The sequence below is a fragment of the Agelaius phoeniceus genome, chromosome 27 (assembly GCF_051311805.1).
Source record: "Agelaius phoeniceus isolate bAgePho1 chromosome 27, bAgePho1.hap1, whole genome shotgun sequence".
Lineage (NCBI taxonomy): Eukaryota > Metazoa > Chordata > Aves > Passeriformes > Icteridae > Agelaius > Agelaius phoeniceus.
Genome location: NC_135291.1, coordinates 5,114,633 through 5,127,216, shown reverse-complemented (window position 1 = coordinate 5,127,216; position 12,584 = coordinate 5,114,633). Strand labels below are relative to the sequence as shown.

Below are 12,584 nucleotides of genomic sequence, written 5' to 3'. Positions count from 1 at the left end.
AAGGTACCTTATTGTTTTCTTGTGTGTGAGAGTGAGTCATGCACAAAATTAGCCTCAACTCAGGGCAGGTGGGGGCTGTGACATAAGGTATAGGTGACCTGCAAATAAGCCATTGTTCCCCGGGGCAGGTGGGGGCTGCGACAGAGCATGTGTGTGACTGCAAACGGGCCATTGTCCCCCCGGGCCTGTGAGGGGGCCGTAGCTGAAGAGTGTGAGTGACACAAATCAGCCTCACAGGTGAACGGGCACCGGAGGCAGCAGAGTCAGGGCCCTCCCAGGAGGCCGGGAGATACTGAGACCCAGAGGCCAACGCCAAGGGGAGGGGGCCACAGGGACCCGCGATTCTCTGTCAACAGGGATCCACTTTGTGTCCTGAGCGTGTGAAAGAATGTGTGGAAGTGAATGAGAAATAAAAGTGAGTCAATGTAGACAAATGAAAGTATGTGTAGTGTAGATTGTTTATTTTAAAATTCCCTGTATCTCCTTGGAGGGAGGTGTATTGTATTAAATAGTTTTGTGAGGAAAAGGGGATTTTTGGATTTTTTTTTTTTTTTTTTTTTTTTTTTTTTTTTTTTTTTTTTTGTGGTTGGAAGAAAGTGGTATTTAGGTTGTTAAAGAAAGTGAAAAACAGAGGAAGGGGATGAGGGGATGAATAGATAAGATCTTGAAACCAGTAATTTGGATACCAGGAAAAAAAAAAAAAAAGGAGTAAAAAGCATACTAGCAGGGATACCCCAAAATTACCCTTTGGGAGTTATGTTAGCTAACAGAGACACAAATCCTTACAAAAGGAGAAAATACAGGATATGCAGAAGTTGATGGGAAAAACATGCAAATTATTCAAAAAGAGAACTTAACCTTAAAGTGGTAAGCTCAAACTTGTGAATTATATGCTCTAAAAAGAGCACTGGAATATTTAGCACACAAGAAAGGAACTATATATAGTGATTCAAGGTATGCCTTTGGAGTAGTACATACCTTTAGAAAAATTTGGAAAGAAAGAGGAGATCACTTAATTCAAGAGGAAAGGGATTAGTACATAAGAGACTTATTTTAGAAGTTTTAGAGGCATTAAAATTACCTGAAAGAGATAGCTATAGTACATATTAAGGGACACCAAAAGGGAATTACCCCAGAAATAAAAGGAAATAATTTGGCAGACCAGGAAGCTAAAAATGTAGCCGAAAATAGGCCAAAAGAGTTATGTTAATATTAATTCCAAATGAGGAAAAATTAGAAATTCCAAAGCTTAGTGAAGCAGAGAAAAAAAGAATTTAACAAGATAGGAAGAGAGCAAGAAGGATCTGGGAAATGGAAGCTTCTTGATGGAAGACAATTACTTAATAAAAACACTTACTAAGAAAATATTAGAAAACATGCATCAGAAAACCTTGTAAGGTACTCAGGATTTGTGTAATAATTTTCATAAGGAATTGTTATAAATGATCAATCAAAAGCCAAATTATAAAAAAATGTGAAAATATTTATCTTTTTCTGCGACCAAAATACAGTCCTCAAAACCACCACAGTCAAAGAGACAGCATTGAGCCCGGGATCAGCACCGGGTGAACCTGGCTCCATCCTCTATGACATCGAATCCCCCCATGTTCATGAGAGTCACTTCTAGCGGGGATGTTTTATACAGTTTATTGTGCCTGAGGCAAAGGAGTCCCAATTTCTTTTGTAACTCTTCACATTCATAGTTAGTTCTTTCCCTGTGCAGAGCTGGACAAAGGCAGTCTCCTGGCTGATAGCCAGCGTTGATCGATCGAATCCGGGGAAGTAATGTATTCACATGTATCTTCCTGGCGACTCTGGCTATCTTGATTGATGCTATCGGTGGGACAATGATCACTCTTAGGCAGTTTCTGATGACTCAGGATACTGGTGATCATCGCGTTAGATGCGTCTGTTCTTGGGCTAAAGTGCCTTATCTAGCCCGACTCCTGGAATTTTAGGGTTTGAATAGGCATCCGCCTCTCGGGGCTGCCTGTGGTCAGAGACTCGTTTGGATTTCACAATCTTTATAAAATACATTCTTTGATAGCATGAATTATTTCTACCATATATTACAATCCCTCCCCTTTAATATCACCACATTAATTCATGCTTCCTCTATAACCCAAATTGCTAAAATCTATTCATTTCTACATCTACCCGCCACCTTTATGGGTCTTCCACAAAGAGAACAAAACTTTATTAAATCATCCCATGCTCTCCTTGTGGAATCCCTTGATAATCAGTATTGTTAACACTCGTTTTGACTCATTTCTCAAACTTTGCCAATACTTCTGCAGCATTGCTCACATACTTTCTCTCTCCCAGGCTCATGATTTTGGATGTGTTTCTTCTGGAAGCCAATTCTGGGTCCATGGGTACAATTGCTATCTGCATCCCCTGTACCACGGAATGAATCAGTCTAATAAAACAAGGAATTAGACATGGAAGAAATAGGATTACGGCTACTGAACACAGCACAAAGAATATTATTTTGTTCCACCAGGCCCCATCAAACAATCTGCCCCACCATGATGATTGTAAAATCGAATTCTATTTTTGAACCAGGACATGGGCCACCTTCTTGATCTCGGCTGCCAATCCTCTTATGGTTTCCCCATAATCATCAATTTCAGTACAACATTCTGATTGGTTGAACTTCCCACACACTCCCCCTTCTTTGGCCAGCAAATAGTCTAAAGCTTTTCGATTTTGGTACACAAATGCCCATACCTGGGTGTGCTGCCAACTTAATAAATCCAGGGCCTCTGAGGTGTGATTTGATACAATTTCTACCACTGCCTGCAGCCTGATCAGTCGGCTCAGTAGATAAATCGGAGTCTTATATCTGTAGCTTCCATCTTGAGCCCACGTGGCTGACCCATAATAATCAATCTCGCTGCTGGCCACTCTTCCTCCCCCCAAGTTTGCCTACCACTTATGACAGGTATCATCTTTTTCAGACTTCTTCTCTCTCCTCAGGAGCCCCTAGCAGGTTACTTTTTGTTTGAGGGAGAGTGAAGAACACCGGCTGGATCATGCCCAAAGTGCATGATCCTTTCCACCTTGGGGGTAATTCGCTGTATGCCTTTTTCCTGCAAATTCAATAGATTCCATCCGGAGCTTTCCATCTAATGTTAGTTTTCCCTGGGTCTCCCCAGTATTCTCTCAGGCCCTCCAAGGATTGATAAGGGTTGGCTCCACGACTTTTGATCCAGCAAAGTGCTATCCTTTTGTTCCATTCACAATTTGTCTCATTTTTCCGGCTCCAATACCCTGTAGGGGGTTCTGGCTGCCAGACCTTGCCCTTATTGTTTGAATTTACCGTCAGGGTAGTTATACACAGAGTGTATCCCACCATTTCGGTATATTCCTTTCCTTCCTGACTGATGCAAATGGTTCCAATCACCCTTTGATCCAACACCCACCCCTCAGGTCTCTGTGCCAATTTTGAGACCCTCGGATTGTCCCATTTCAGAAGTTATTCTGGAGCCAAACCTTCCCCTTTCCATGGCCACTTTTCTGCTGACTTCAGCCCCCTGCAAATCCACCAATTTGACAATTCCAGTTCTGTTGCAATTTCTTGCATTAAATCAATAAATAAGTTTCAATTGGGGGAAGGTAGTTCCCCATCAGCGTGTTGTTTTTCAAGCAGTTCATACTGCTCTCCCAGGGTTTTCAATCTCTCTTGCTCTATTCTTTTCTTCCTCAATTCTGACTCCCTTCTTTTCAGTTCCTGAGTAATTTCCCTCATTTTTCCCTCAGGATCCGCACCGTCTTTGTTTTTAGCAAAGCAGACAACCCTATCATATTGCAGGCATACTCTATCATCGTTCGCCTGTGCTAAATCAAATATGATCGGTTCCCTGCTTAGGGCGAATTTGCTGTCAAATTTAACATTTCTTCCCACCTGGTACATTTTTCCATTCATCACACACATCCCCAGTCTCGCATTGTCATAACACAATGGATTCACCTGGTGATATGCAACAAAAATTGATTCTGTTTCTCCCCCAACCCACATAGTTCGATTACATAGATTGCAAACAGGGATTGAGATTATTTCCACATTCCTTTTCCATCCTTCCACCAATCTGATGTTGGTGCTTGCCTGACTGCCCATTCTGTGTCCCTACCTCTGGATTGAAACACCAGATTCCTTTGTCCAATTTACACAATTTGACCCTTGTGCCGTTCACCCAACAGTACCTGCCAGGCTCCCTGATGCATTCCTCTGGGGCTTGGTATGCTGAGGGTTCCCCGTCCCTTTGTTCAGTCGGGACCACCTGAGTGCATTTATTGCACTCGTCCGTGGAGTTTTCATTTCTGCCACTCATCAAGACCTCAGTGTGCAGACTCTGCGTCCTGCACATGGCTACGCTCAGGCCAATCAGGATTCCCACCAGGCGTACTCCTCTGCCTTTGCCTCCGCTCCCTGGGGTGCCACCAGTGGCGAGGAAGACCATCTTCACAGCAGCAGGAGTATTCTTCAGGGAATATATTCTCTGACCTCGCTGCATACCTCCTTTTGAAGGCGCCCTACCATGAAACTTTGACGGCATCTGAGCTGCACAGTACTTTGATTGATTTCTGGCACTTCACATCCAGAATCTCTGCCTTAGACCTGAGCTTTCGATGCACCCCATTCTGAAAACTGTGAAACCACTCCTGCGAGTCCAATTCAATGATTCTTAAATTTGTGGCTAGGGTTAGAATATGGTCAGTCAGCTCAAGCTCCTCTTCCAGACACTGTCTGCACAATCCCTTTGGCCTCTGTCCCTTCTGCAGTGTACAACAAAAACACCCTGACAATACTCACACTTAAAATGTACAGACAGATATCATACACAGTCAGACAGTATACAACCTACCCTTTTGCTGTGGTCATTTACAAGTATGTTGGAGTTTGATTTTCAAGTCACCTGGGGAAGGAGCTGACCCTCCACTTGGGCGCTTCCTCCTGATGTTCGACTTTCTTCACCCTAGACGCATGTGTCCAGCCTTTCTCTGCAGTCCAAATGGCCGTGTCTGTTGTCAGAAGGACAAGAAGGGGGCCTTCCCAGTGTGGGGAGAGGGGTACATCTTTCCACGTTTTCACAAGCACTCTGTCACCTGGTTGGATTTTGTGGATAGCAAATCCCAGAGGAGTGCTTTGAGATACTATCCCTTGTTTTCTTAGTTCCTGTACATTTTTGTTGATTGCAACCAAATATGGTTGAATCTGGCTGTCCTCAAGCCTGGGGTGTCCCACTGGCATTCCATGTCTATATGGCATCCCATATAGCATTTCAAACGGTAAGAGCCCCGTCTCCAAATGAGGCATTGTCCTGATATTAAGCAAGGCTAAAGGTAGGCATTTCAGCCAAGACATCAGAGTTTCTAAAACTAATTTAGATAACTGCACTTTCAAAGTCTGATTCATCCTTTCCATCTGTTCTGAGCTCTGGGAATGCCACAGAGTGTGGTATTCCCACCGAATGCCTAGTGCCTCTGCCATCTGCTTAATAATTTTTGATGTAAAAGGAGTTCCTTGGTCCAAATCAATGTAATTCACCACCCCATATCGGGGCACAATTTCCTCCAGTAATTTTCTGGACACTGTCTGAGCCGTTGCCCATGGACTGGGAAAAGCCTCCACCCAATGGGTCAATTTGTCCACGATTACCAGCACAAATTTGAACCTCCCCACTTTGGGCAATTCAGTGAAATCGACTTGAATCTTTTCAAATGGTCGGTACGCAATGGGGTGACTCCCCAGAATGGCCTGTCTTGCCTTGCTCTTGTTAATTTTCTGACAAATCAGGCATCCTTTTGCCTCTTGTTTGGCCAATTCGTAAATTCCCCTGCACCTGAAAAATTTCAAAAATTGTTCTGCCAGGACCTGTGCCCCCCAGTGTGTTTGCTGGTGCAGTTTCCTCAAAATCCTCCTCGTAAAACCTTTAGATACTAGTTCTCTCCCATCTGGCAATTTCCACTTACCTTCTTTCAATTTCCCCCCAGTCTTCTCATAGCTTTCAATCTCCTTTTGGGAGGGTTGAGGAGGGTCATCTGGGACCTCGATCCCTTCAATCTCCGGGGTACTCACTGTCATCAGTGCCGCGGTCTTGGCTTCCTGGTCTGCCAAATTGTTTCCCTGGGTTCGGAACTGCATCTCTTCCTGGTGTCCCTTCACGTGGACCACCTCAATTTCTTCCGGCTCCCTTATTGCTTCCAAAATTTGCTGGATCAATTCCCTGTGCATCAGTCCCCGTCCCCATGTGTTGATCAACCCCCTTTCTTCCCAGATTTTCCCAAAGGTGTGAACCACCCCAAAGGCATACCTAGAGTCTGTAAAAATTGTTCCCTTCTTCCCCTTCAGTCCTTTCAAGGCTCTCAGAACTGCGTACAGTTTGCAAGCCTGTGCAGACTAACCCGCGCTCAGGGGACCTGCTTCAATCACTTTTCCTGTTCGTCCATCTACGACTGCGTACCCTGACTTTTTTTCCCGTCAATCACCCTGCTTGACCCATCTACAAACCAATTTTCCCCTTAATCTAATTCTTCCTCCTCCAAATCCTCTCCAATTTTCATCTGCAACTCAATCACTTCCACACAATCATGAATGAGTTCCTCTGAAGCTTCCCCAAACCAAAATTTCGCAGGATTCTGCACGGTTGTTGTTCACAATTCCAAATCCTGTGAATTAATCAAAATGGCCTCATACGCTAGCAATCTAGCATCAGTGAGCTATTTATCTGCTTTCTGTTGTAGTATGCCCCGCATATTGTGCGGTGCAAATACTACCAAAGGTGCCCCGAAAGTTACTTTCTTAGCTTCCTCCACCAGCAGTGCTACAGTGACGATTGCTTGCAAGCATGTGGGCCAGCCCCTGCTGACCGGGTCCAAAAGCCTCAACAAGTAACCCACAGGTTTCCTGACCCCCGCCCAATCCTGTGTCAGCACCCCATGTACTGTGTGATTGCTCACGTCCACAACAACTGGAATGGTCGCTTCACATCAGGGAGACTCAGCACTGGTGCTGCTGTGAGTGCTTCCTTGTTTCCCTAAACTCATCCTCATCTTTTTCTGTCCTATTGAGTCTGTCCGTGGTGAGTTTCTTGTATAGAAACTTCACCTTCTCACTGTATCCTTCAATCTGCTGCCGGCAATATCCCAACAACCCCAAAAGTTGTCTGACTTCCATTTTGTTTGCGGGGCTGGTAAGGCAATAATCTCTGCCACCCTTTCAGGATCCAATTTCTTTTTTCCCTTGGTTACCCAATGTTCCAAGTACCTGACTTCAGTCTCTGTGAATTGCAACTTCGACATCAACACCTTCAACCCCTTTTCCCGTAAAAAGTTCAAAAGTTCAATGGTACTGCCCTCACAACCTCCTCCCTCGGACCTGCGACCAACAAATCATCCACATATTGTAGCAATTTTGTCCCCTCCGTTGGTACAAAGTGACTCAGCACCTGCTCAAGTGCTTGCCCGAAAAGGTTTGGGGAATCAACAAAGCCCTGAGGCAACGATGTCCATCTGAGCTACTGCTTTCTGTTTGTTTCTGGGTCTTCCCACTGAAACGCAAAGTAATCTCTGCTGTCCTCTGCTAAAGGACAGGTCCAAAAAGCATCCTTCAAATCAATCATGCTGTACCATGTCCTCGGGAGAAATGTTATTCAGCAGGGTGTGAGGATTCGAGACCATGGGGAACAAAGTCTTAGTTCTCTGATTCACAGCACTTAAATCTTGCCCCAGCCTGTAGCTACCGTCCATCTTTTTCACAGCCAGAATTGGGGTGTTGTGCCGGGACATGCACGGCTCCAACATTCCTTTCTTTATTAATTCATCAATCACTGGATTCAATCCCTTCCTCCCTTGCATGGGTATGGGATACTGTTTGACCCGAATGGGGTCCTCTGGTCTCTCAATTTCAACATGGATTGGCTCTACGTCCAGCCTCCTGGCCTCCCCTTGGACATACCAAACCTTCGGATCTATTTTCTCCTCATCCTGGGTGGTAAGTTTTTACATTCTCACCCTGAGCCAGGAATCTTCCACTGCCAAGCCGTTTTCTAGGGCTACCATCAAGTCCCGCCCTAGCAAATTAAAGTCTGCGTCCCTTATCAATAATATATTTCCTGTACATCTTTTGTTTTCCGTCTCTATCTCAACATCTTTTATGATCGGAACCTTGAGGGTTCCCCTTTTGCCCCAATTAAATCACTGAGTCGTCATCAGAGAACACCCTTGTGGTAGCTGCTGCTCTGCGGTTCGTTCCACCCCAGAATCTACTAAAAACCACAACGCTTGCCTGTGGGGTCCTATTCTTAATTTTATCAAGGGCTCCCTCAGTGTTCCAGACCCCAAACTGAAAAGCCCCTGACACCCCTAATCTTCCTGAAACATCTCCTGGTCCTTGGCTTTGTTGAGACAATTCCTTCGGATGTGTCCCTTTTGCTTTCAGTAATAGCACTCAAAGTCCTTCTTTTGGTTGCTTGATCCTTTTCCTTGGGAAGAGTTTTGCTTCTTTGCCGGCGCTGCTTTCGCCTTGTCTTTGACCTGTTCCTGTTTCTGTGACTCTCTCACTGCAGCTACCAATACCTTTGCTTGAATCTTCTGTTTTTCTTCATCTCTTCTCATGTAGACCTTCTGGGCTTCTCGGAGCAATTCCTGCAATCCCTTGTCCTGCCATCCACCTATCTTTTCTAACTTTTTCTGTATGTCCTCCCAAGATTTTGCCACAAACTGAGTTTTCAACAAAATTGCCCCAATCGGAGAATTGGGATCAGTCCCCGAATACATTCTCAGGCTCTTTCAGAGCCTCTCCAACCACTCCGTGGGCATCCTGTGCTTTCCCTGGCATTCTCTGAGTACCTTACTCATGTTCTGCCCCTTGGATACCGCTTCTCTGATACCCTGAATTATCATGTTCCTTAGATTTATCATTTTCTTCCTCCTCCTGGGCACTCGAGGATGGTTTCTGTTTTGGCCACCTCTCGTCCCCGCTTCCCCATTGGGGTTTCTCTTTTCTCAATCTTTGATTGTGGCTTGTCTGATCATGTCCGTCTCCTCACTGATGAACAGGGACCTCAGGATCACATTGAGATCCTCATAAGTGTAGGTGCTGGTCCCTAGAAACTCATCTAGTCTTTCTGCCACCCCCACAGGATTGTCCATCAATTTTCCCATCTCTTTCTTGAACGCCCTCACGTCTCCAGTATTGATCGGCGTGTGTATGAAACCAATAGCTCCCGAAGCTGTTGGCACTTTCCGTAAAAGAAAGATGCCAGGCTTCTCCTCCTCATCCTCACTGTCTCCAGTGGTTGCCCTCCTCGTTCGCCACCTCATTCGATGGGCCAGGGGAGAGCTGACTTTCTTGGGGAAAATTACCTGTTTTTCTTTGGTGTTGGGGAGGGTTGGTGACTGCGGCTGCTCACATGGGAGAGAAGGCGCCGCAGCCAGCTCTGGTGGGTGCGGTGGTGCTGAGACCTGTCCCTGCGGGATCGCCGCCTCGGGAGGCAAGGCGGGCACCTGCGGTACCTGGGCCGGTCTGGGGTGGAGGGACAAGGTAGGGGGGTGGAAACTTGTCCAGGGGTTCCCACTCTTTTTCCCCAGTTTGCCGTCTGTCTGAGAGCTCGTACCAGGTATAAACTTGTACAAGCGTACCTCCACATTTCGTCATACTCAATTTCCTCGAAATCCTGCGGGCAGTGATCGGATACGTGGTCATACAGGGACTCACATGTCCATGCCTCAAAAGTGCCAAACACTAGCTAAACCATACATTTTCTGATCTCTTTCCCTCCCAATTTTTCCTTGCAAAAATGTATCATTTTCCCCTTGGACCTCCCCACTTTCCTGGGGCTGTCATCCCAGTGTTCTAACATCCATCCCAACGGACTTTCCCTTGGAATTTCTGGCAGAACTTTCCTGGGACCCTGGGGAGATTTTTGTTGGGGCTTCTTCTGGAACCTGCTTTTTCCCAACCCCATTTTTCCAAAAATCCCGTCTGTAAATTTTTCTCACCTTGTCTCCTCCGGTTGGGACGCTCAATGTGGGTCCCGAGTCTCTGTCTGATGTCAATTTCCTGAGCTTGCAAAATGCTCACCAGTCTTACTCAGTCATGCAGAGAACCGTTCCTCAGACTTTTCGACTGGTCTCAGATGTTCTTACCTGTTCCTCCAGATCAGAAGGCAGACGGGCTCCTAGAATTTTCCAGGACCATCTTTTTTTCCCCTTTCTCACCCAACTGTGACTGATTCCCCCTGAACGCCCTATGAGTCCTGGGTCCCACGTGTGTTAAGAAAAAGTGTCCGCTTCCCCCTTGACCGACTACGTCCCTTGTGGGATGGTGGAAATGCAATCGTGGGGTCCACAGGCGCTTCGTGATAGAATCAGATCTTACACACACGCTCGGTCACACCCCACTCAACCATGTGATACTCACAGTTCCTTTCCCGTGTGGATTCTTCATGCACGTCGATTTCTGAGTGGAAAAAAGCACCTTGGCTCAGAGATCCCCTCTGGATCGTAGCAAGTTTCCAAGAACTGGGCCCATTTTTATCCCTCTTTGGCTGTGGCTCTGGTTTCAGTTTGGTGATTTTTGATTGGTCTCGTGAACTCTCAATCCCGTTCAGACTGCTGAAATCAGTGGGGTGCCTTCTGGCTGGGAAGGGGTCCCCAAACCCCAAATTCAAATCACATAGGGGTCACCAGAATTGTTATATATGATAAATCATGAGCCAAATTATCAAAAATTGCAAAAAGATTTACTAATCTTTCTGCGCGACTGAATTACGGTCTCTGAAACCACCACAGCCAAAGAAGCAGCGTCGAGCCCCAGATCGGCGCTGGGTGAAGCTGGATCTGACTTCCATCGCGTCAGAATCCCCCCTGTTCAAGAGAACCGTTTCTTGTGGCGAGGTTTTATACAGTTTATTGTGCCTGAGGTGAAGGAGTCCCAATTTTTTTTGTAACTCTTCACATTCATCACTGTTCCTTTAGTGTGCAGAGCTGGACAAAGATCGGCTCCAGGTGGATAGTCAGTGTTGATGGGCTCCAGGGAAGCCATGTATTCAGATGTGTAATTCTGGAATCGCTGGCTATCTTGATTGATGCAATTGGCAGGGCAATGATCGCTCTTAGGCAGTTTCTGATGACTCGAGATACCGGTGATCATCATCCTGTAAGCATCTATTCTTACACTAAAGCATCGATCGTTATCTTAGCCATGTCCGGGAATTCGTTGGAATCTGAATCGACATCTGCTCTCGGGCTGGGGTGGTCAGAGACACATTTTGGATTTTACAATCTTTATAACATACATTCTTTAATAGCATGAATTATTTCTACTATATATTACAATGGGCACACACAAGGAATAAAATTTTTATATAGAAAATTAACAAAGGAAAATGATGTTAAATTAAAAGAGTGGAAGTTAAAACTAGCCTAAGTACCAACGTTAAGCTTATCCTTGTTAGAAAAACCCTTTTCATTTGTACATAAATGTAGAAAATGGAGTAGATCATAAAATTTTAATTCAGGAGTGGGAAGGAGTAAAGAGACCAGTAGCTTATTTATCAGAGATGTTAGACCCAGTAAGCCACAGCTGGCCAGTATGTATTTAAGCTATAACAGCTACTGCAATCCTAGTAAAAGGAAGTTGTAAGCTTACTTTTGGAAGTAAACTAGTTGTGTGTATACCTTGTACAGTCCAAGGTGTGTTGAATCAAAGAAAAGAGAAAAAGATAGGGAAAAGAAAAGAAAGTAAGAAGAGAAGAAAGAGAGAAGTTGAAGAAGGGGGCGGGGTAGTTAGCAGACTCTGGAATGTTAGAATGTAGAGTGATGATGTCTTGGTGCTGGAGGAGAACAGAAGTGTGAATGCGGTTTCTGCACAAACGACAGGGAAGTGTCTTAACACATGGCTGTTATATGGTTATTCAATGCCGAACTGGGGTCCGGAAAAGGTTTATCAGAACGGCCCCTCCTTGAAGGGAAAAGAGGATAAGAAGGAAAAAAGGAAAAAAGAATGTCAGGAGCACCTGAGGACACCAAGTTTAGGGCTGTCAAGGCTGGGAGGTGTCTGACCACTCCTGTACGAGCTGCGGGGTCCTGAGTCCAGGATGGCAGCACTGGCCTAGGCAAGTTGGTAGAGAGAGAAAGAGAGAGAAGAGAGAGAGAGGGGGTGAAAGGGACCCAAGGCATGCCCCCAGGGTCCCCATGCCTGTGGCTGTCTGTAAGTTCTGCCTGGCTCCCTGGGGCAGGATCTGCCCTGGCTGGGGCCCTGCAGTAAAGTGGCAGCAGTGGGGGAAGGGTGAGGAACAGCACTGAAAGAAATGTGGTGAAAAAAGAAAGAAATGTGGTGGGAAAAAAAGGGAAAGAGGAGGATTTTTTTCTGAGGAATGGGTCTGTAAGGCTAAAACAGTTAAATGTTGCCCAAAAAGTAAAAAGCAATAGATGTGATTCATCTCGTGTTAAAATTGGCCTGGCCTTTCTTGTTTAACTAACTGTAGCTCACAGAAAGAAGAATTTGCCTCTGCAGCTGTTAGCACAGCTGGATACAAGAAGAAGAGGCAGCTGTGGAGGAAGCTTTTCGCTAAACC

At 45.5% G+C, this 12,584-nt stretch overlaps 1 protein-coding gene across 1 annotated transcript in view; it reads right to left on the bottom strand.

Moving 5' to 3' along the window:
• The window catches only part of LOC143695937 (uncharacterized), a 297,449-nt gene that overhangs the window by 169,774 nt on the left and 115,091 nt on the right, over window positions 1–12,584 (bottom strand). The gene's annotated exons all lie outside the window — the stretch shown is intronic.